This window comes from Lithobates pipiens, unplaced genomic scaffold, assembly GCF_037356315.1.
Source record: "Lithobates pipiens isolate NorthernLeopardFrog02 unplaced genomic scaffold, aLitPip1_a1.2 Scaffold_25, whole genome shotgun sequence".
Taxonomy (NCBI): domain Eukaryota; kingdom Metazoa; phylum Chordata; class Amphibia; order Anura; family Ranidae; genus Lithobates; species Lithobates pipiens.
Window position 1 is genome coordinate 17140257 of NW_027507787.1, and position 23787 is coordinate 17164043.

At 39.2% G+C, this 23787-nt stretch overlaps 1 protein-coding gene across 2 annotated transcripts in view; it reads left to right on the plus strand.

Annotated features, from left to right (window-relative positions):
- The window catches only part of SGMS1 (sphingomyelin synthase 1), a 442300-nt gene that overhangs the window by 126194 nt on the left and 292319 nt on the right, over positions 1–23787 (plus strand). For both annotated transcript variants that reach the window (XM_077454148.1, XM_077454149.1), the window contains one exon: positions 6422–6570. The gene's annotated coding sequence lies outside the window, so the exon portion shown is untranslated. The remainder of the gene's footprint in view (positions 1–6421; positions 6571–23787) is intronic.

Genomic DNA, 23787 nt, shown 5'->3' on the forward strand with positions numbered 1-23787 from the left:
TATTGGAGAAATGAGACAGATCGCTGCTCCAGTTGAGTATAATAATCCACCAAAAAGAAAGGGCTGGGTGCTAGCTCTGGCTCACAACTGTGAACATGTAGACCACGTGAGAAAAATTGGCTCCACACCAATATCCGTCCAAGTTTTGTTGAAAGACTAAATGTAAAGAATAAGAATAACCTGGTGCCTTTCGAATCTATAGGCCTTCAGGCTAAAATTCCCTAATCTAGTACCGCGCACCACTACTGTTTGCCTTTTTTGTTGAAAGACTGCCACCAGGACTAAAACAGACCAAGGGGTGACAACGTTTTGCACAATGTGTGTGTGAAACATTGTCATCCCCTGGTCCATTGTTTTAGTCCTTTTGCAGTCTTTCTATCTTGTTGGACGGATGTTGATGTGAAGCTAATTTTTCTCACTTGGCCTAAATCTAAAGAATTAACAGAAATTGTACAGTCGGATTGTATAGTGTATGGTCATCTTTATATACCTAAAATTAACTGATCTTGCTTTTGGTGCTGTTAATGGCATCCCAAATACAGAAGCAAACACGCATTTTGCACAAGAACAATTTATAGCCGAGTGTCTCCACTCCCTCCCATTTACCTGTATAAAGCTGACCATACATTTATATTATGCAATCTGTACAATTTTCTTTAGATTTACCAAAACTGTGTAATAGGAGGACCCACTTGAGCAATCCATTCAATTTGAATCAAATCGGGCAAGCCCTTGTGCTACAGAGCTGATGGTAGAACTAAAGAAGATAATAAAATGTATGGCCATCTTAAAGAGGAAGTAAACCCTGATGAGTTTACTTCCTCTTTCATTCCCTGCAAAGGCAAAGCATAATGGACTACTATGCATCACATAGTAGTCCATTATGTGTCACTTACCTGACACAGGAACCAGCGAAGTCACCGCTGTCCCCTATAGTCTGGCACATCCATCTTCTCGGTGGGGTCTCGCAGCTCCGCCGCTGTCATTCGGCGAAGCCGCGATGACGTCACTCCCGCGCATGTGCACGGGAGCCGACGCATCATCTTCGTCATTGAAAGATGCCGCGCTCAGTGCGCCTGCGCACCGCTGTCTACGGCGCATGCGCCATAGACAGCGGTGCCTGTCTTCGGGCAAATATCTCCTAAACCGTATAGGTTTAGGAGATATTTCTTGGACCTACAGGTAAGCCTTAATCTAGGCTTACCTGTAGGTCAAAGTGGTTTGTAAGGGTTTACAACCACTTTAAAGAAAGATGTAGAAAAATCTGTGGAAATTACAGAAAAAGAGGTGTGGTAATGAGTGAGGTGTATTCCAGAGAGCTAAACACGCCATATTCTGTGATGCAGTAAGGCAGTCATGATGAGATATGATGTTTCCTGGATGGGCACATGATACAGGAAGTGATGGGCTAAGATGCAAAAAGCTGCCACAGACTAGGTAAGTGAGAGATGAGCACATTGGGGTGGCTTGGACAAGAAAATACATTAGAAAAGGCTTCTGTTTATTATGAAAAGTAAAATTCTGCCTGAAAAATTGAACTTGGCCTATAATAGAGAAGGAAACCTTGACGAAGGATTCTCCGTATTTTCTAAAGAGAAACCACTGTACAAAGTGCTTCATTTAGAACATTTTGAGGCTGATTTACTGAATTGGAAGCCGTTTTATTACCAATCTGTTTTGAATTGTGGGAGAAAATTAACTCGCATAAAAATGCAGACCATTTTACACTTTCAAATTTGTAAGGGAGCTATTAAAAATAAAATGGCAGTTGTGCCCATAGTAACTGTATTTTCCTAGTATAAGATTGGTCACTACAGGTGAACTTCTGTGCCTTTATCACTATCCCAATAGGATGAAGACAAACGGGACTCAATGGGTAACCCCTGAACTTTTTTTCCTTTTCTCCTTTCTCCAGTTTTTAAAACTAGGCAAGAGGAAAAGCAATCCGGATTGTTCATCAGATCCAATATATAGAATGCACCCAGGTTTTGTAAGAGGTGAAAGCTATGTCCGATGAATTGAATGTGTCTGCAAGTTTCATCCTTCCTTCCAGAATAGTGAATTCAAGAAGTGTTTTATTTGTTATCCTTACAGCACACCGTGTCTGAGAACTGTATGGTTGCTATATTGGCTTCCATATGTTATCCAATTACTACGGTCGGCAGTTGGTCTCTTGTGCTTTTTACACATCTCAGTGGATCTCAATTAATTGACAAATTTCCACTTTTAAACAATGGTACACTGGTAGATCTTTCTTGTGTTCCTTTGCGGACAGCTAATTAGATTTCACAGTCCCTAATGGAGACGTCTCTGAACTGAGCAGTGTTCACAAAGGAATCCTGTAATAACGCCTCTTTATAAACAGGTTACCACATTATGGATTGGTAAAATTGACTTTAAAATGGTGCTTTAAATCAGGGCTTGACCAATTTGCTCTGAATCTAGGAGCCAGCTAAAAAAGTTAGCCGTATTTATTTATTTATTTTCTTTTTTTTTTTAACTAACAAATCTTGCTGGTGGAACATGTTCCCAATGGTGAACTTCTCCTTTGACCCTTTCACTGCCAGAGTTGTTTTTGCAGTTTTTTTTTTTTTTATGCACACATTTAAAAAAAAAATTTAAGCCTGAAGATCACATAAAACCCCCAAACATTATTTATTTCTTGAAAGCTGACACCCTAGAGAATAAATTGCCACAAAGGTCTTCATTTTTTTTTTTTTTTTTAACTCTTATTGCTGTCACAAGTAATGTAAACATCCCTTGTGACAGTAATAGGCAGTGACCGGTACTCTTTATTGAGGAATCTTTAAGACTCCAAATTCCTCCTATGCACTTAAAAGCATTTAAAACTCAGTTTAGCTGTTTTGAATGCTATAATTTTTATTTTTATTTTAAATCTGGTGCCCTTAAGTCTTTAGCAAATTGGAAGTGATGTCATAACATTGCTTCCGGGTTACGAGATCCGAGACCTGATCAAAGCCGATTCCAGCTTTCTTGGGGTCTCCAGCCTGCCGCTGAAGACGACGGGAGTGGGGGGGGGAGATGTCCCCTCCCACCACTTGTAATAACCCCCATTCACTGGCAGATTTTTCTTTTCTAAGGGTCTGGGTGGACAGAAATTCAGATCAACGGTTTGCTGATATCGTGTGAAAATGCTCCCAGATCCAGTTTGCTAGAACACCTTCCAGAGATGTGTGTGTAGAGATACTGTCGCCTACTAAAAACATTGCTGATAAAACTGCAGACTAATTGGGCATTTTAAATGGTTATTTGAATTGTTTTACTTTTTCATCAAATTATTTTTTTATTCACTTGTAATTTTCCTTTAAACTAAAGATTTTTTTTTTTATTATTATTATTCCAGGAAGCCAGTTCCTTAGAACAGCACTTCCCTTCCACTTTTCTCGGAGTGTCTAATTATTCTCTGTGCAGACACAGATCCTCCACCCCTCCCTTTTGCATCTTTGCATTCATATTTCCTTTGGAAGCTTTTGTTGAAATGATTGGTTTGGCAACAGTTAGTTTATACCTTAAAAAAAAAAAAAAAAAAATAAATCTGTTGTACCAATGCTTGGAAAAAAAAAGATTACTTGGGTAAGAAAGTCCTTAAAGCTGAGTTCCAGGCAAAAAGACAAGCGTCTCAAACAAATGAGCTTTGGCTGTACTTCTCTTTTAAGTTCTTATTGCAGTCTGTGCCCCCATTAGGGAGAGTCACCCTCTCTGTTCTGTTATTACTGAAGTGAAAGCCTATAGCAGAATGACGGCTGAGCGGGGGTTTAATTGTTCTGACTGGATGTCATATGACGTGAAGAAACGTTTTTTTTTTTTTCAAAAAATTTTCTGACGTTTTGTTTAGCAAAAAATAAAAAAACCCACCAAGAGAAAGCTCTATCTGTCTCAAAAATAATTGTTTGGGTACAGCATTGCATGACAGCCCAATTCTCATTCAAAACATGACAGCGCTGAAAGCTGAAAATCGAGTGAAAGAGGGAGGTGGAAGGCGTAGGATCTAACGCTTGAATCAGAAATGATAGAATGTATTCATATACAAAATACCGTATTTTTCGGACTATAAGATGCACTCCCACCTCCCCCCCCACAAATATGGGGGAAAATGTGCCTGCGTTTTATGGTGCGAATATATGCTTGGCACAGCCCCCGCCATGCTCCAGGGCGCTCCTTGGCCTTGGGAAAGGCCGCGGCTTCGGCCTAGCTCCGGAGTGGCGGCCATCTTGGTGCACTCGCCGTTTGCAATGTGATTGCTCTGTCAAATGACGGAGCGATCACTTGTAAACAAACCGGCATCATGATGACGCCGGTTCCTCTCTCCCCTCTGTGTACAGATCTGTACAGTGGAGGGGAGAGATCAGATGGCAGCAGCGCTGTGGGCTGGATCTGTAGTGCCCACAGCGCTGCTCTGTGACAAGTGCAGCCACAGCCATCCTGCCATACCCTGCCATTACTCTGCAATACCCTGCCAATACTTTTTATGGTAATGGTCACTGTGCATTTTCTATGGTAATGGTCACTCTGCATTTCATGGGCACTGGAAAATATTTTAGTACACAATTTGGTTCAGAATATTTTTTTTTTTCTTGTTTTCAACCTTTAAAACCTAGGTGCATCTTATGGTCAGGTGCGTCTTATGGAGCGAAAAATACGGTAGATGGATACATACAAAAAAGTTTCTGCATATTCATAAAAACTGAGTTACAAAATATACACATTAAAGTTAAAAATTAGACATGCCCATGCAAGGGCAAGTGCTCAAAAGGAGGCTGACTTGTTTCAAGGGGTTCCCTCTTCATCAGAGCCTTGGAAAATAAGTCTGTGCAGTGTTGGGAGATGTATCACATGGTAAGTGATGGAATCTCCTTTGTATGTATCCATCTCCTTTGTATATGAATAAATTATATAATTTCTGATTAAAGTGTTAGTTCACCTTCATGAGCTTATTTTTATTTTTTTTTGTCTATCTTCGAAAGCTGAAAATCGGCCTGGGCAGGAAGTGAGTGAAAAAGTGCCCCTTTATTGAAGTGGTTAAACCAGCACTGTTGTGTGATTGCTCTGACTTCTTTAAGGAACTACTATGACCTCAAATTAAAAAATAAAGCTATGCACCTAATTTAAAAATACACCTGTTCCTTGTCTCCTTGCAAAGTCTCACTAAAACCAGCTTAGTATAGTCTGCCTAAAGCGGGTTCCTGGTATTTCGTGGCAATGATGCTTCACGGCTTCTGAATTCAGGACAGGGTTGTTACTCATGTATGCCGTGCCTGCTTCATGCTGGGATGGGCTATATCTACATTTTTCATATTGAGTAGTATGTACCACAGGCGTAAGTAAATTCATTCTCATCGATGTGTAACTAATGGGATGACCACCATATCTTTTTGAGACTTCTGGCTATTATATTTATATTTAGACTTGGACAGTATTAACCCCGATGAAGATTCTGGAAGAATTGAAACACACTGGGGTTCAATTATTTGACCTTTTGGTCGTCTTTTGTCATGATGCACTATAATCCTAATATGACTATGTATTTTTAATGTCTCTACTCTTGTGTGTGTTTTTTTAATGTATGAGTATATATATATATATATATATATATATATATATATATATATATATATATATATATATATATATATATATATATATATATATATATATATATATATATATATATATATATATATATATATATATATTCTCATACATTTCAGAATTTATTTTTTGTTTAAACCTTTTTTGTTGTGTGCCATCAAAGTCCCAACCAGTTACCAACATTTTTTCTGATATGCAGTAGGAATAGGGAACTTTGCAATCTCATCAGACCTATTTGATTTAGCCTGTTTTTACTACAGTGGGAGAAAAAAACAAAACTTTGCAGGGGGCGTGGCTATCAGCATTGTTACTGCTGATTCACAAACCTGTAACTTGTCAATCAGCCACTGACCACACCTAATCCTGCCCACTGCTTTCTGTATTGGCAGAACTGCCTCTGTTGCTGAAAACCCTCCTACTGTGAGCTGCAGTGTCTGGGTGGGGAAGCACATGAGACACAAACGAAGGAGGAGTTGGCTCATTCAGGGAAGGTAATGGACGTGTTTTTTGCAGTGTGAGGCTTGTGCCTCATGTTTACTGGATTTGGTACTTTTTTTGTACGAGAGCCTTTAATTGCACTTTAAATACCACACATTTTCTGTAAAGGTCAACAAGTTTCTGTGACCTATTTAAAAAAATTTTTTAAAGGCCTCTGAGGAAATACATTCACATTGCAGTCCAAGCAGTCAATTGATGTACGTCAGACATCATTTAAATGAAGTCTAAAGAGCCCAAAGCAGATTATTATGTTGCATTGTTTACTGTGAACGTGTTTTGTGGAAACAAACATGTATCTGTTCCTTCTGTGCAGGCCCATCAGTGTTCATGTCATGCGGACAAAAAGAGTGCAGCAGCTGTGAGGAGGAGGAGGAGGAGGAGGGGGCGTTCAGTGAAGTTCATAACGGAATCCACACCGTCACCAGGGACCATAAACCTCAACACAGGTGTTAGTATCCTCAGGTAAGGCTCAGTCTCCCTCCTTCATTACATGACTCGTTAAATATATACCTTATGACATCTAACAAGCCATGCATGCAGACGCAATCCTACAATATACATAGAACATTGTAAATTTGTAAAACTCCACCAGTGTTATTTTTGTAAGTTTGTTGTTGGACAGATAAAAAAAAAAGGCAAAAAACGACATGCTTTTCTGCAGCGTCTCCTTTTGAAGTCTATCGAACCAAAAATGCACCGGTCTGTGTTAAATTCCCTGACCCATTCCAAAAACACAGCGGCTGAAAAAAGCATAGATGTTAACATGTCCCGTGTTAAATGGACTGTACTGCATTTCTGCAAAAAGCGCCAAAACACATAGGTGTGAACCAGGCCTAAAATATGTATTGGTATGCCCTTTTTGTTTTATTTACTTGTTTATAACTAGCAATGGTGATGTCAGGTTTAAGCTTAGAGAAGCTGATGATGTGTTACCTGTAGATCAGCAAGAATGGGAAAGACAGTGTTGTGCCACCAATTTGGATTTTCTTAAATTATTTTTTTTTTTGGGTTTTTTTTTCACACTACTTATCGGGCTCCATACACATTCTAATGATCAGAACACTTAATTTTTTTTTAAAACCTAAAAACATACCGTCACTTTGCCTATTCAAGTTAGAGTGACAGCGTGCTTCTAAAGGTATGCTCGCATCACTAGTGATTCTACATTGCTCTGGCCTCTGCTGCCTCAAGATAGAAAAGCCGTTTCTTTCCCATATAGGGGAGCATGGGACCTCCTCGCGTTGACAGTGCATGGGTCTAGTAGCCAGTTATTAGACCCGAAGGCGTCACATGAATGGAGATGGTGGTGTCCCCACTCCCTCTAGACTCTAACACAAGCAGCACATTGAATTCCAGTGCAACTGCAGTGGAAGCAGGAACGGTGTTGGCTCGCCATTCTAGACTTCTTTTTGCTGCATACATTTTTAAATATAATCAAGTACTAGATGCTACCTGCTGCTGGGTGAAAAGGCTGACTGCTGACAGAACAAGGCCTTATGCACACATTAGATGAGAGATGCAGAGGTTTTGCTTTTTGAGAAATTTGCTGCAATTGCTGGTACATGCCCATGCAAACCAGCATTGGCTTTTACAAGAGTACAGCCATTCACTTGTATGGCATGCTGAATTTGGGAAAGTGCCTTGATTTTTTATTACTCTATGTCCATGCGCATGAAGCCTGAAAAAAAGGTACAAGTGCTGCCTGTTTGTTTTCCTAGTCGGGAAATGACCTGAGTTTGGGTAGTGGATGTATAAAGCCTTCCTGTATTGAAACCGTGTTTGATGCCTTGCTAAATAAAAGTGCAGGGCAAACCTGCTTGGACTGTTCTGGCTGTCCCAGTCCTGTGCATGGTTTACTGATACCAGTTGAGCCTGCCCCCCTTTCCAAAAGACCTAGCGTAGGGTGTAACCGAGACATGGATATTTAGGAGAGGATCAAAACATTAATCCTTGGGTAGGTCTCTGCTAACAAACGAAGGAGTGAGATTTGTGCATGGAATGGCAGCATTGATACAGAGATTGACATGGATTATGACATTAGGTTGTTGGATCTTGTTTTGTTTGTGTTTTGAATTAGCCTATTTCATGACTGTTTAATGTATTTTGGCAGGATTGTGACATCCCTGTAAAATCTTGAGTGATCCTAGACTTTTTTATTTTTTTATTTTTTTTTTAGCTGTATTTAGTGTTTTTGTTTGCATTTTGTATATTTTCATTGGTAGACAGACCCAGTATGGTCCCGAAACACTGGACCTATATTGTGACTGCAATTTTAATTAAGTAGCCATGAAATTGTAACTATGTGACACTATCTTCTTTAGTAGGTTAGGTTGAAAAAAGACACAAGTCAATCAAGTCCAACCTATGTGTGTGTGATTTTATGTCAGTATTACATTGTATATCCCTGTATGTTGCGGTCGTTCAGGTGCTTATCTAATAGTTTTTTGAAACTATCGATGCCCCCCCGCATGTCGAAGGGAATTCCACATGCTTGCCGCTCTTACAGTAAAGAGCCCTCTATGTAGTTTAAGGTTAAACCTCTTATCTTCTGATTTTAATGAGTGAGTGGTGTAAAATATTTTGCTACATGCCAAAGAGCGGGGGGGGGGGGGGGGAGCAGTAGTGGGGGGTGTTTTGTACCTTAAAGCGGAGAATGTATTAAAGCGGTAGTAAACCTTTAGGAAAAAAATTATTCCCCCTGCAAGGTAAAGGCATAATGTGCTAGTAATAAACAAAGTAAAAAGTCCTGCGCAAATGGTGCCACTAAAAAATAAATATATAAAGAAATATAAAAAGTCAATAAATCCAGGTGAACACACCGATGTGTGAAAACAGTGAAAAATAGGAGAAAAGGTGGGACCAGCTGTTCCAAAATGGATAAATCCAGGCTCTCAGAACTCTCACCTCAAAGATTGAATAATCTGGCAAAGTAACATAACCCCAGAGGATTTTCCTTAATATTTCTCTATGTAATAACCAAGGAATTATAGATGAAGCCTGTAGTACATCCTTCTGCCACTAGAGGGCCATTTCCAATACTTGAATACAACACTGCAGCTTGTAATTCCGTGGTATAGAGTTTGAGAAAAACAGAGGAGAGGGGGAGAGGGAGAAAGAGAGGGGACTCCAATAGTGTAGTAGTTGAATGAATGGACAAATTTATTAAAGCATAAAAAATGGACTCTCACATAAGCAAAAAAAAGGTAACACAGAGAAGATAAAAATGAAGACCTGGCGTTTTCAGCCAGTCTTGCGCTGTTTCCGGTTGTCCTACGGCCACTCCCTACGCGTTAAGTCACGTCATGTGACTTCTTCAATGGGGATTGAAGGACTTTTTACTTTGTTTATTCTTATGTGATAGTTGGTGTTAACTATTTTGTCCCGCTGCATTTTTTAGCAACACTTGCACTTTTGTATCACTTTCACTGTGGATTTTGTATTGTTATAATTTTTACTTTTCCATTTTTTGACACGTATTTAGTCATTTCTGCACGTTTGAGCACTTAATAGCGTGAGGGTCCATCTTTCACATAATGTGCTAGTATGCATCGTATATTTTTAAATCCTTTGCAAGAGGCCTTATAGTTCACATACCGATCCACGTGTATCAGGAAACCGAGTAAATGCTAATAAGAGCAATATTGTAAAGCTCAATGAAGGTAATGTCAGACTTCAGGAAAATGTCCTGTGTTGTAAAGCACTGTGTAAACTGTTGGTGCTATATAAATCCTGTATAATATTACACCAAGATTATTAAAAGGGGTCAGCTCAGCCAACATGTGTCATGCACTGCTTTAGTTTCTTGCTAAGCCCAGTGGCCAGGTATAAAGTACGGGAACATGATTTGAATATTCATTAAATTTATTTAAAGCAAAATGAATTGTGCCTTCAGCATGTGGGTGGTTATCTGAGATAACCAGTAGCCCTATGAGCACCATGGCCACTTGGCTTCTCAACATGTAATGGTATTCCAGCCATAAAGCAGCTATTTTTACAGGGTAGTTATGGATTTAAGGCCTGACACGCCAAACTATTTTATAGGTGGATAGTGGCCATTATAATTCTAGCTAGAAGCTTAGTTTTTTCCTTTTTAACTGGAGTCTTTAGTGTGTTTATTTTTGTGGGCATCACAATGGCTTAGTGGTTAGCACTTCCACTTAGCAGCACTAGGCTCATAATTCGAAATTCCAACCATGGCACCACCTGCCTGGAGTTTGCATTTTCTGCCTGTGTGGGTTTTCTCTGGGTACTCTGGTTGCCTCCCACACTCCAGAAGACATGCTGGTAGATTAATAAGCTCTTTTCTAAATTGTCTCTAACATGAGTATTTATGAATGTGAATTGGGGATATTAGATTGTAAGCTCCTTGAGGGCAGGGACTGATGTGTAATGTGCAATATATATGCAAAGTGCAGCATAAATTGATGGCGCTATACAAGTGCCTGTAATGCGTAAATTGAAGTTTGTACAAGGTTAGTAGATCTTCATGAAGATAAAAAACTTTGTACTCCAGATGTTAATAATTAACAACCCACCCCCCTTGGGCGTACCAGGTCTTTTTACAGGCATTTTCATGTTTAAAAGTAATCAAATGTAGAATGGCTGCAGCCATCACCCTTCGGTCACGTATCCAGCTGTAATGGAAATGTTAACATTTAACTTTGCAGGGCTGGGTGTTATTCCATTGCTTGAAAAACAAAAACACATATGTTTCCAATATTTGTAATGGAAACGGCCAGTCTTTCAAATTATGTATTCTTTGGGGTTGGGTTAATATGAAATTCATTCTGTGAAATGAGTGTTCTACATCTTCTAGTCTTGTGAAAAGCAAACTATGGAGTATTGATTTGTAAAAAGGGAGGAAATGTTACATTGAGTGTATCCAGATTTTATATACTGCAGAACTGTCTCTTTAGATAGACAGTTACCCAGCCACCCCACCCCCCTCCTTCTTCCTTTTTTTTTTTTTTTTTACCACTCTCTATTTTGATGTATGATGGAGGAAGATGTCCCAGGTGACACCATAATTGAAACATGAAGGGATGGCTCTTCAGATGGGTAACGGCAAAGAAAACTGATGTAATTGCCAACCTTTTCTCTTTCTACTATAAAATGTTTTTTTTTTTTTTTTCTGTCCCCCCAACCCCCCTCCCCCCCCGTTAGGGGCATTTCTCACTTCCTGCACCAAGTGGCACAACACTAAAAGTCAAGTAAAAGTTAAAGCAGTTCTAATCCTTCTTATCCTTCTAATAAAAGCAAAACAAAAAAAAGCAAACAAATATTTATATTAAAAGTGGAACTGAATGCAAGTTTTTTTTTTTTTTGATAGTCTAAAGGAGGGTTATAACCCCTGTCACTTTTTTGCCATCTGTGTCTCATTTGAAAGATTTCCCTTTACTTTCTTGCCACAAGAAGTGAGAGGAAATCCCTGGTGGTCAACAGAACTATGGTAGTATCCCTATTATTATTATTATTATTATTATTATTATTATTATTCAGGATTTATATAGCGCCAACAGTTTATGCAGTGCTTTACAATATGAGGGCAGACAGTACACTTGCAATACAAATCAATACAGGAGGGATCAGAGGGCCCTGCTCGTTGGTACTTAGAAAAGTTTCTCCTCTATTCCTGTTCTGGTGACCACTCAAAATTTGGGATTTTTTTTTTTTCACTTTAAATGGTCACTAGGATAAATAAAGAGTGGGGAATCTCCCTAACGGGGACACTGACAGCCAGGTGTTCTAATCCCTACCCACCCTAGCTAAAATGGGAAAAGAAAAATTATTTTACCTTCCGTTATACTTTAAAGTATAACTAAAGGCAAAACTTTTTTTCTTTTGTTTTTGGATAGAGTGGAGAGGTATTGCAACCCCTGAAAATGTTTGTTTGCCTGTGTCCCGGTTAAGGAGATTCATCCTCTTTTTGTCCTGTTTACCATTATCATTGAAAGTGAAAAAAAAAAAAAACCCACCTTTTGCTTTGTCCCCAGAAAAGAAATGTAGGGGAATCTTGCAATGAGGACACTAGTTCTGGTGACCTGGGGGTCCCCAAGAGATTCCCTTAATTTGCAGGGATTTCCTCTCCCTTCCTGCTTTGGCTATGGGACAGTAAAGGTAAATCTCCCCAATGTGACAAACCAGACAAAAATTAACCTTACAGGGCTTTTAACCCTTCCTTACTCTATCCATAATGAAAAAACGTTTTGCCTATAGTAATAATTTAGTGCCAGATAGTCTATCCACAATTTTATAAGCAGCTCTTTGTAAACTGTAGATCACTTTGAACATTAAGTACTGAACATTTTGTTTTGTTTCAAGTTCAGATGCTCTCAGGGAAAAATAAGTGCTTCAAGCATCCAGTGCTGGCAACTAGAGGACATATTAAAGCTGAGCTACGGTTTGGGGCCCCCAAGAGCTCTAGTTCTAATGTGCAAGAATGACATTACTCCCGCTCATGGGAGTTACTTTATCTTGGCATTTACTTACGGTATCTGTAAGCCATCTGCTGGGATTGTACACAGAGCTGTGCACATGTGGCTGTTGGTATACAGTTGTAAAATTGTGAGCAGGCATGGGAAGAGGTTTTATGGCAGAAGATGTACAGAGTTCTTTTCTACCATAGAGGTTTACCTACTAGCAATTTTTTACTAAACTAACTTTAGTTCTGCTTTAACGAGATAGTGTCATCTGGACCATACAGGAAAAAGTGACAGTGGTTCTGGAAATGCCTTCACCCAACTCTCTATACTGTACTCCTTCACAGCTCCTTGCTCTTACAAAGCCAGCAGCACTACCTCACAATTCCAGGTATGGAGGACCATATGTCTTGCTCCACAGTGGCAGTGCTGGGGCTTATTGGTACAGTGCCTTGAAAAAGTATTCCTACCCCTTGAAATTTTCCATATTTTGTCATGGTACAACCAAAAATTTAAATGTATTTTATTGGAATTTTATGTGATAGACCAACACAAAGTGGCACATAATTGTGAAGTGGAAAGAAAATAAATGGTTTTCGTTAAAAAAAAAAAAAAAAAAAAAAAGTATCTGAAAAGTTTGGAATGCATTTGTATTCAGTCCCCTTTACTCTGATACCCCTAAATAAAATCTAGTAGAATCCATTGCCTTCAGAAGTCATTTAATTAGTAAATAGAGTCCACCTGCGTGTAATTTAATCTCAGTATAAATACACTTCTGTGCATGCACACCTTCTGTGCATTGGGCTTCTGTGAAGCCCTTAGAGGTTTGTTAGAGAATCTTCATGAACGAACAGCCATAAGAAGTCCCCTTTGCAGTTTGAGAGAAGACATGTGGGGAACATGGCAAACGTGGAAGAATGTGCTCTGGTCAGATGAGACCAAAATTTTACGTTTTGGCCTAAAAGTAAAACGCTATTCGTGGCAGAAAACTAAAACTACACATTACCCTGAACACATCATCCCCACTGTGAAACTTGGTGGTGGCAGCATCATGTTGTGGGGATGTTTTTCTTCAGCAGGGACAGGGAAGCTGGTCAGAGTTGATGGGAATATGGATGGATCCAAGTATGGGGCAATCTTTAGAAGAAAACCTGTTAGGGTCTGCAAAAGACTTGAGACTGGGATGGAGGTTCACCTCCCAGCAGGACAACGACCCTAAATGTACAGCCAGAGCTGTGATGGAATGATTTAGATCAAAGCATATTCATGTGTTGGATTGGCCCAGTCAAAGTCCAGACCTAAATCCAATGGAGAATCTGTAGCAAGACTTGAAAATTGCTGTTCACAGAAGCTATCCATCCAATCTGACAGAAGTTGAGCTATTTTGCAAAGAATGGGCAAAAATTGTACCGTATTTGCCGGCCTATAAGGCGGCTGGGCATATAAGACGACCCCCTACTTTTCAATTTAAAAAGTTGGTATTGTGCTGTACTCACTTTATAAGACGACCCCCTTGTGCAGGAATTCCGTATGTTCAGAAACAAAGTTGGCGCCGGGTAACATGCTGTCTCACAGTATACATATAGTATGCCGCCCTGAGCCAATCACGGAAAGCTATGCATTCTATTATTGCATACAGTGCCTGCTCGGATTGGCAGAGGCTGTTGCATCATCAGCCCGCGCCTCTGACTCTCACAGCCAATCCGAGCAGGCTGCAGAGGTTGTTACTCCAATCCGAGCAGGCGCTGTATTCATTAATAGAATACATCGCTCGCTGGGATTGGCTCAGCGGTGTATATTGAATGTATACAGTATTACCGCACACTCGGCGAGTATTCAGCTTTATATTCGGCGTATAAGACGACCCCAGCTTTTTGCTCATTTTTTTTTTTTTACTGTAAAAGGTTGTCTTGTACGCCAGCAAATACGGTACTCTAGATGTGCAAAGCTGGTAGAGACATACCCAAAAAGACTGGCAGCAGTTAAGGTGGTTCTACAAAGTATTGACTCAATAGTACAAAAATTGGGCTGAATAAAAATGCACGCCACACTTTTCAGATATTTTATTTGTAAAAAAAATAGACATTTATAATTTTCCTTTAACTTCACAATTATGTGCCACTTTGTGTTGGTCTGTCACATAAAATCCCAATAAAATAAATTTGTTTATATCATGACAATGTGTAAAGGTCAAGGGGTATGTATACTTTTTTTCATGGCACTGTAGTTTGCATGATTAGGGAAGAGATGTCCCTGCTTACCCAGGTCACAGAGAAAGTCGATCTTGGCACAATCTTCTGAAGAGCAAAGGAGCCACAAGGGATCATAGGTAAGGTAAGTATATCTGGGTTGGATGATGTTCTTTCCAGAGATACTGGCACCTTGCTTTGCTGTTGATTTGACCAAACCTGGTCTAAGTTTTGGCCACATTTGGACTCCTGCCTTTGATAACCCTAGCCCTTGATAGACCCTCTAAATGAATGGACTTACAGTACAATGTTCACATTATTCGCACAATGTTGCCAAACAGAACTACTTTTTCGTATCTTGTTACCTTAGTTGGCAGGTTTCCTAAAAGCAGAGTCACATGAGTAGCTGAGAGCAAGATCTCTTTTTCTGAGAACGCCATTGCCTAAGGTCTACAGGTGCTGATCCTAATTTCTGGGGTTAATGGTGAATGTAAAGAAAACTGTTCTACATACAGTATATTGCTGTTTTTCATGTCTCTAGGCACTATTGTACTATAAAGAAATCTCTTTAATGTAGTAGATGATATGTTAATACATTCTGATTTAAAATGCAGCGTTGGCCTTCACAGTATAAGAGAGGGTTGATCACTTCACTGTAAACTTAAAGTATTACCAAAGGCAAAACTTTTTAGGTTTGGATAGTGCAGAGGGTTGAGAATGCATGTCAGTTTTTTTTTTTATTGCTGTCTGTGTCCCCATTAAGGAGATTCATCCTATTTGTCCTGTTTACTATTATCATGGAAAGTAAAAGAAAATCCTACATTTGGGATTGTCCCCAGAAAAGCAATAAAGGGGAAATTTTCCAATGAGGACACTAGTTCTGGTGACCTGGGGGTCCCCAAGTAATTCCCGTAGTTTGCAGGGATTTCCTCTCACTTCCTGTTTGGCAATGGGACAGGAAGTGAAGAGAAATCTCCACAATGGGACACTGCTAGAGAAATAAATTCCGATGGGGTTATAGCCCTCCCTTGCTCTATCCATAATGATGGGGGAAGTTTTGCCTATAGTTCTATTTTAACGTAGACCTAGGTGTGCACATTTAGGGCAAAACACATATATGTCCTCAGTTTACCTGCCCGGAGGAAAGTTACATACTCAGTGTAGTACTTTCAGGTACGCAGAAGCATGTGACCACCTCTCCTTCCTCCCCCAAAGCCCAGGGGGCAGTTGTCAAGCCCCAGCACAGTCACTTGTACCCTCGAGTGGGTCATTAACCTTTGTCAAAGCTCTCACCAAACCAGCTTGTAACTTGCACCATCAATTGAGATCAGTAGCCATTTAGATCTGATGAAGAAGCAGATGCTTTGAAACGTTATCTGATGTCTCTTCTGGTGTGACTCCGAGTGCGTTCCATGCTGGTTCTGAAATGACGAGACGAATGTCTGGCCAGTTGTTCCTCTCTTCTCGTGTTAACATCTACCACCATCCACCGGGACCCGCTGAGTGACCACAGTAATATGCTGTTATATGCCTATTGATTTTTATATAAGTGTGAGTAGCCATTTGGCTGATTTTAATTAAATATACCATTTGTTGCATCTTCTGCTGCACTTTTTGGCGCACCTTGCTTTTCTCCCATTGTAACTTGCACCATGAAGAACCTTGCTAAGAAGGCTCTCGGGAAGTAAAGGAAAGTTAAGAATAATCAGGGAGGGGGGGGGGGACAATAAATGATCCTTTCAGATTGTCCTGCATGGGCAAAGCATGTTTGCTTTAGTGCTGACAATGTCTGCTTCCACCCATTATAGGCAAAGAATGTTTGTTTTAATGGTTTGTGTTTTTCTACCCAGTATGGGCAAAGTATGTTTGCATTAAGGTTACCCTTCAAACTTGGGAGGCATCACAGTTTTATTATCTTGCACTGATGAATGCTAACAAGCTTGAAAAATCTGTATGCATGTTTGATAGATGTCTCCAAATTACCACTATTTTTGTGATGTAAAGCATAAGGTTTGTATACACATCTAGCCAAATAGGCATTTAATGTCTGTACTATTTCTTAAAATCAGGATAACACCATTGGTTAGGCTAGAATTATGATGATTGAGATGATACGTCCATACCTTTTTTATATATTAAGGTAAATATGTACTTCTCTCTTAAAGAGAAGCCATGAGGTGAATTCTCATATTATGTGTTGCAGTAGTTATATTAAAGATTCCAGACCCGAAAAATATACCAGTATTCCAAAGCGACAAAAGCAATAAGGGTTTTATTATTGGCTTAAAGTGAAAAAAGATTACTGGTTTCAGTGTGACAATCTTAGCAGCTCTCTGTCTGCTAGTTATTACTACGTGTCATATCCGCTCCCAGTTATCTTGTCTCCAGGAGATTCCTAGAGTGAAGCTTGTCATCGTGCTTTTCTATTTATTTGCAGCAGTATATGGATACTGTAGGAAATGAAATGGCAATGAAAAATCAGTACACAACTGGGATGTGTTGCTTTGACATGACAAGCATTCGTTGAGTTTTGTGAACATAAGACATTGGATGTAATTATACATATGTCAATAGACAGCTAAATATTATGCTGTCATCATAAACTATACGTAATTATATAACCTACTTGTGCTGTAGCACTTCATCTTGCAGCACTCTGACTGTGTCGTAGCTCTCCTGTCTTGCAGCACTCTACCTGTGTCTTGGCTCATCTGTCTTGCAGCACTCTACCTGTCTTGGCTCTTTTGTCTTGCAGCACTCTACCCGTGTCGTAGCTCAAATGCAAAGCACCCAGTTGTGGCACAGTGGGTTGTCATTTTCAGGATTAAAATGGGTACTGAGAAGGTGACCTTTTCCCACCTCACCACCTGTCAAATGCCTTGAGAGGGGGCCACAGGTGCTGCTAAACATGAACGAGCCCTTATGCCGTGTAATATATATATATATATATATATATATATATATATATATATATATATATATATAATATATAATATATAATATATAATATATAATATATAATATATATATATATATATATATATATATATATATATATATATATATATATATATATATAATATATATTATTAGGTCAGACGGTCTTCCCGACTGACTTTTCAGTGGAGTTCCGACTGACTTTCCCAACAAACTGACTTGGCCACACACAATCACACCAAAGTCCAAGGGATTCGAGCGTGATGACGTACGATCTGACTAGAAGGAAAGTCCATCGGAAAGATTTGAAACATGTTCTAAATCCGTCTGACTTTTTTTTCCACAGCAAAGGTCCGATGAAGCCCACACACAGTCGAATTGTCCAACAGATTTTCTGTCAAAGTCCGGCCATGTGTACACGGCATTAGAGCAGGTTTTCTCAACTATTTACCCCAGAGGAATCCCTAAAAATTATAGGCCTTGGGGAACCTTTACTAAAACCAAAATGTCAGAGCTCAGTTCTAAAAAAGCCCCTTACTGTAGTGATCAGTAGGAAGAATGCAACCCATACAGTGGTGGTCAGAATACCACCTTTACAGACAACTAAAAGTAATTGGTGTCATGCTGTTGACTTTGTCAAATGAAGTTGTTCCTGAAGCAAGGCAGGCACCATCACAAGGGAGGACATTCAACCAACATTTAAATGGGAACTTTACCCATACCAACTTGATAAAATTAATGTTTAGAGTATACATTTCACATTAATAATTATGCTACAAAATCAGTGTGTTGTAAGTTGCCTCCAGCATTGCTTTTGTTTGTTCTGCCACTTTGCTGAAGCCCAGAGGCCCTGAACAGCAATAAATATGCAGGCTGTCAGCAAATCTGCCTCTACAAATTTGGCACAGTGCCTAAAAATCAAGAGCAACTGAGCATGTGCAGAACAGGGGAAGAAAATGTATTGCTGGATTTTAAAAAGTCCTAGGGTTTCATTGGAACCTTATTGGGAATGCCTGCCTTAGAGCAACACCCAGTTTAGCAGATAGCTTTAATATGTTTGTAAAATAATTTATGGGTTTTCACTTACATTTTTGAATTTTAGAGGACCATTAAAAAACATAAATTTCAGGTATGATCAATGCTGAATGTTTCACTTTATTTTCATGACTTGTAACAGTTGACAAGCGGTCCCTAAAGTTCAGAGAAACCTGGATTTAAATTTCATAAATTGCTTAGCCTTTAGTGTTAGGAATGTCAGGGAACTGTTTGACTTCATGGTTATATGAAATACCTGAATGTGTTGGCTATGTGTCATTCCAGAGACTGGGTGAAATTAAAATATATATGTACACGGTGCATACAGTATATGACAAAGTGTGCACCATTTTCTGCATTGGCTCTTCTCAATGTGATCCTGTTTTAGGCTATTGTTGGTGTTTGTTACTTTAGATACAAATTGAGTGGATTTTTCATTTTCAAACTTTTTAATGAGTTTTTTCATGGAAGAAGGAATTACAATTCACAGTGTAAAAACTGATTTAAAAAAATGCAGAATTTGCCGGTCCTCCGCTGTTAAAAGATGCATACAATTTTGATAAAGTAAAAGAAAAAAAAACAGGAGGCGTAAACCAATAAACTTCACAAATATGGTTAGCTATATTGTTCGTAGAGATAGCCCAAACCACATGACAAGGATGTATATCCATAATCATTTTGATGGTCCTCAGGCATCCTATAGACTGAAAACAACATTCTATCGGGGTAGTAAGTAGTGATGTAAGACCAATACACACTTTTTGTTTATCTCAGTACCAAATGTATTGTCTACTTGGGCTTCAAAATACACCCTTCGTTTACTGAATCTCGGTCCGCCTCCACCAGGGGAGGAAGGTCATACTATCCTACTTGCAAGAGCTAGCCTTCTCCCTGAATTATGAGAAAGAGAGAAGAAAAGACAAAAAGGCCAAGAAGTGGGGAGATGAAAAGAGAAGTAAAAAAGAAAAGGGGCGTGGGGTTTGTTGTAAGGACTCCAGCCCTCATCTTCCAAAGAGAATCCTAATTGGTTATAATCCGAGGGTCACAAAATTGAGTGGATTTATAGGTGGTGCATCCACTATATAGCTTTGGTACGTTGGTACAAAAAAATAATAAATGCACAAATATTTGCAGAAGAAAAACTTTTATTAATTTTTTTTTCTAAATGAGCCAGCAAAGCATTGCAACCACGATCAGTGGATCACGGGTGGGTGCAAGACCAGGTTCCTTCAGACTTTTCCTTAGGCTCCTTGTGTGTAATGACTTTAAGTTCGGGAACGGAAGGAAGTGTCCCTGGACTGGGTACGGTGATCATTAGACTTGTGTTCCTTTTGAGAACTATGAGTACATCGGCCATGGTGGCAAATGGGAGTTATATACTGAATCCACAGTTCAGGAGGTACAAAGTATGAAGTTCCCAGGTCCTGACAAATGGTGTTGTCCCTTTAAGGGATTTCTCTAGGGTATTGCAGTAAGGGTTCCTCAGTGGAGTAGCGTGTATGTGGGTTTAAGCAGACATGGAGGAAGGATACTCCATAGTGTAAAATGTTTAAACAATCAGATTTTTTTTATTCAAAAAATATTAAAATACTCACAAACACAGAGTGTATACAGAAAATGTACAAACGAGCTGGTGGGCTCGGTCTACGTCACTTCCGGTAGCTTAGTGTCCCAACGCGTGTTCGTCACGGGTCACGTGACTTCATCTTATTTTGTATATTGATGTTCTATACTATCTATTAACACTAAAAGTATCACTACTTTTAATATGCTGCACAGGCTCACATATATGTTTGTGTTTTTACCCATTTAGTTTACCCTAAATTTTATTTTGTACCTCCTGAACTGTGGATTCAGTATATTGCCCTCGTTGATGGGCATATCCCACCATAGCACAGCGCACCACTACCTCTTCTTTATTTATTACTCCCTTGGGTTCAGATATTTCCCTCCCAGTGTGTGCAGCAGTACACTATCTACCTCTACCCTGACTAGGCGCAGGAATATTTTCCTTTACAAATGGGAGTTATAGTTCATTTATTCACAGATTTCGGTGAATAAAGGATGTGGCTGTGTGACCAAAAACTCACAGCCCTGCCAAATTCAAATCTGGGAATTGTTATGAGAAGTTAGTATTTCAACAACGTTTTTGACTTGTGTCAGCTATACTACTGCTTTTCCTTCCTTGTTCCTGGTGACATTATATAAATTAGCTTATAGAACTAATATCATGAAATGTGGAACAATCAGAAGTTTGTAAATACTGAAGAATCATGTTCAGGGGAAAGTGTGTTGTTTTTATGCAGAAATGTCAGTTTTTTTTATCTATAGTGCAAAAAAACTAAACAAAAAAAAAACAAAAAACGCAGAGGTGATCAAAATACCACCAAAAGAAAGCTCTATTTGTGGGAAAAAAGGACATCGATTTTATTTGGGTACAGCATCGCACGCCCATGCAATTGTCCGTTAAAGTGACGCAGTGCCGTAATGCAAAAAATGGCCTGGTCACGAAGGGGGTAAAACGGTCCTTTTTAAAGGAGTTGTAAAGGCAGAAGGTTTTTTATCTCAATACATTCTATGCATTAAGATGAAAAAAATCTGTGTGTAGCAGCCTCCCCAGCATCCCCCAATTAACTACCCAAGCTCCATGTCTGAATGGATACATGGAGCTCTGACTCAGCTTGGGTATAGCAAGCTGCTGACTGAGGGGCACTCAAAGGAAGGAGGGACCAGGAGCAGCAAAGAGGAACCTGAGAAGAGGAGGATTGGGGCTGCTCTGTGCAAATCCAGCTGCACATAGGAGGCAAGTATAACATGTTTGTAATAAATAAATATATATATATATATAAAAAAAATTAAACAAGCCTTTACAATCACTTTAAGTGGTTAAACCAGTAGTAAAGTCCCCTGATTTATACCTACAGGTAAGCCTATAATATTAAATGCATATAAATGTAAATCTCTGCATTGGTCTGAATTGGTGAAACAGCTGCTACTGAAGACCAGGAAGGAATCAAATACTAATATAAATGGTGCGCTATTCCCTGTGTTAAAGTATGTAACACAATATATTGGATAAACAAAGAGTGACTGATGTGTACACAATAGTATGTGAGGTAATTGCCTTAATAAATTGAGACTGATACTAAATGGATTGGTGCATAAGTGACACACTGAGGTGCTCAAAACAGTACATATAAACTATGTATGTAAAAATTTGTGCCTTACGTGATAAACAAATATATTGAACACCGCTCATATTAATGAGCAAAGATGCAGAATGTGGAATCTTTTCAGATTCCTCATTAATCTCCTATGTTGAAAAGCGCTGACATTTTGCAAGATGTCTGCTGAATTCCACTTGTAAGTAATCTCCAATGAGTTGAAATAAGATGTTTCATAAAGTAAAGTTGGCCTCTTACCAGATATGGTGGATCCATATTAGAGATCGGCTCGCTGTGGGAAAAGACTGCCTGTGTGGATATCACTCTCCTTAGGTTCTTTCACAACCAAACACCTCCAAAGATTGAACTCAGGTGATTCAAAGAACAAGGAACAGATTTGTTTCCATAGGGGTTCAGCTCATCCACATCACAGCAATTAGCCGATTTAAACTTCTCATTTGTTTAAACGGATGCAAACATTTACATATCATTGCACCTGGGAAGTTTAAACTAGCTAATTGCTGTATGTGGATGACTTGAACACCTGTGGAAGGGAGTCAGTTCCTTGTTCTTTGAATAACCTGAGTTCAATCTTTGGAGGATTTTGGTTGTGAAAAAAGCTGTGAGAGTGATATCCACACATGTGGTCATATCCCATAGTGAGTCTGATCTCTGTAATAGGGATCCACCATATCGTTACATCACATTTCAAGTCATTGGAGATCACTTACAAGTGGAATCCAGCAGACATCTTGCAAAATTTCAACATGGGTCAGGCATGTGCAATTAGCAGACCTCCAGCTGTTACAGACCTACAAGTCCCATGAGGCCTAGCAAGGCTCTGACAGCCACAAGCATGAAACCAAGGGGCAGAGGCATGAATGGGTCTTGTAGTTTTGCAATAGCTGGAGGTCCGTTAATTGCATATCCCTGGTATAGGAGATTAATGCAGAAATCTTTCTGAAAAGATTCCACATGCTGCATCTTTGCTCATTATATGTACTGTTTTGAGCACCTCAGAGTGTCACTTATGCACCTATTTAATATCCGTCTCAATTTATTAAGGCAATTATCTCACATTGTGTACACATCAGTCACTCTTTGTTTATCCAATATATTGTGTTTCATACTTTAACACAGGAAAGGGCTTGCCATTTGTATTATTAAGCCTATAATAAGGCTTATCTGTAGGTACAGTAAATATAGCCTAATCCTTAGGATATTAACTTTTTTTTTTTTACGTTGCATACTAGCGCATTATGGCATTATCCTTGATTTTTACTTTATTTTTTGAATGCAGTATACTACTGTTTTTACCAGAAAGTGGAAATACATTCATTTTAAGTGAAAATGTATTGTATTAATGTAAGAGAATATTATTTTGGCTTGCAGAGCTACATTCTGGTGTGATTTTTCAATAAAAGGGGTGAAAAGTTGGCTTTAACGTCGGCTCAGGCACAGGAAATATCTGTAGAGTGTGGGAGTGGAAGTTTCAGAATGTGCTGACACCACCAACAGTGACAATCCACTGCGGCTCAACTCCCCCACAGTCCTGGCCCTGGATAGACTGTACAAATGAAATAGCAACCATGTGACTGCTGATGTATGAGCAAAAAAGGCTACAATTTGCTATTTGTGTACTATATGTATAGTCTAACTGCATATTTCCCCCCTCATCCCAAGTGCTTGTTCACACAGGGTATACATGTACAAAAAAGTATAAAACCCACAATTGCTGACTATAAAAATACTAGTCCTATGGTTGCCCATTTAATCTAATGGCATCAATATTTTATAAATCACTGACTAAATAAGTATCCAGATTAGTTGTGACTTCACCAACTCCCCTGATCAGTTTTCTGGTTTCAGGTCAATGTGTCAAGTTACACAGCCAGGCAACTAGGATTTTCCGGAGGAGGGCCACAGTGGAAGCCC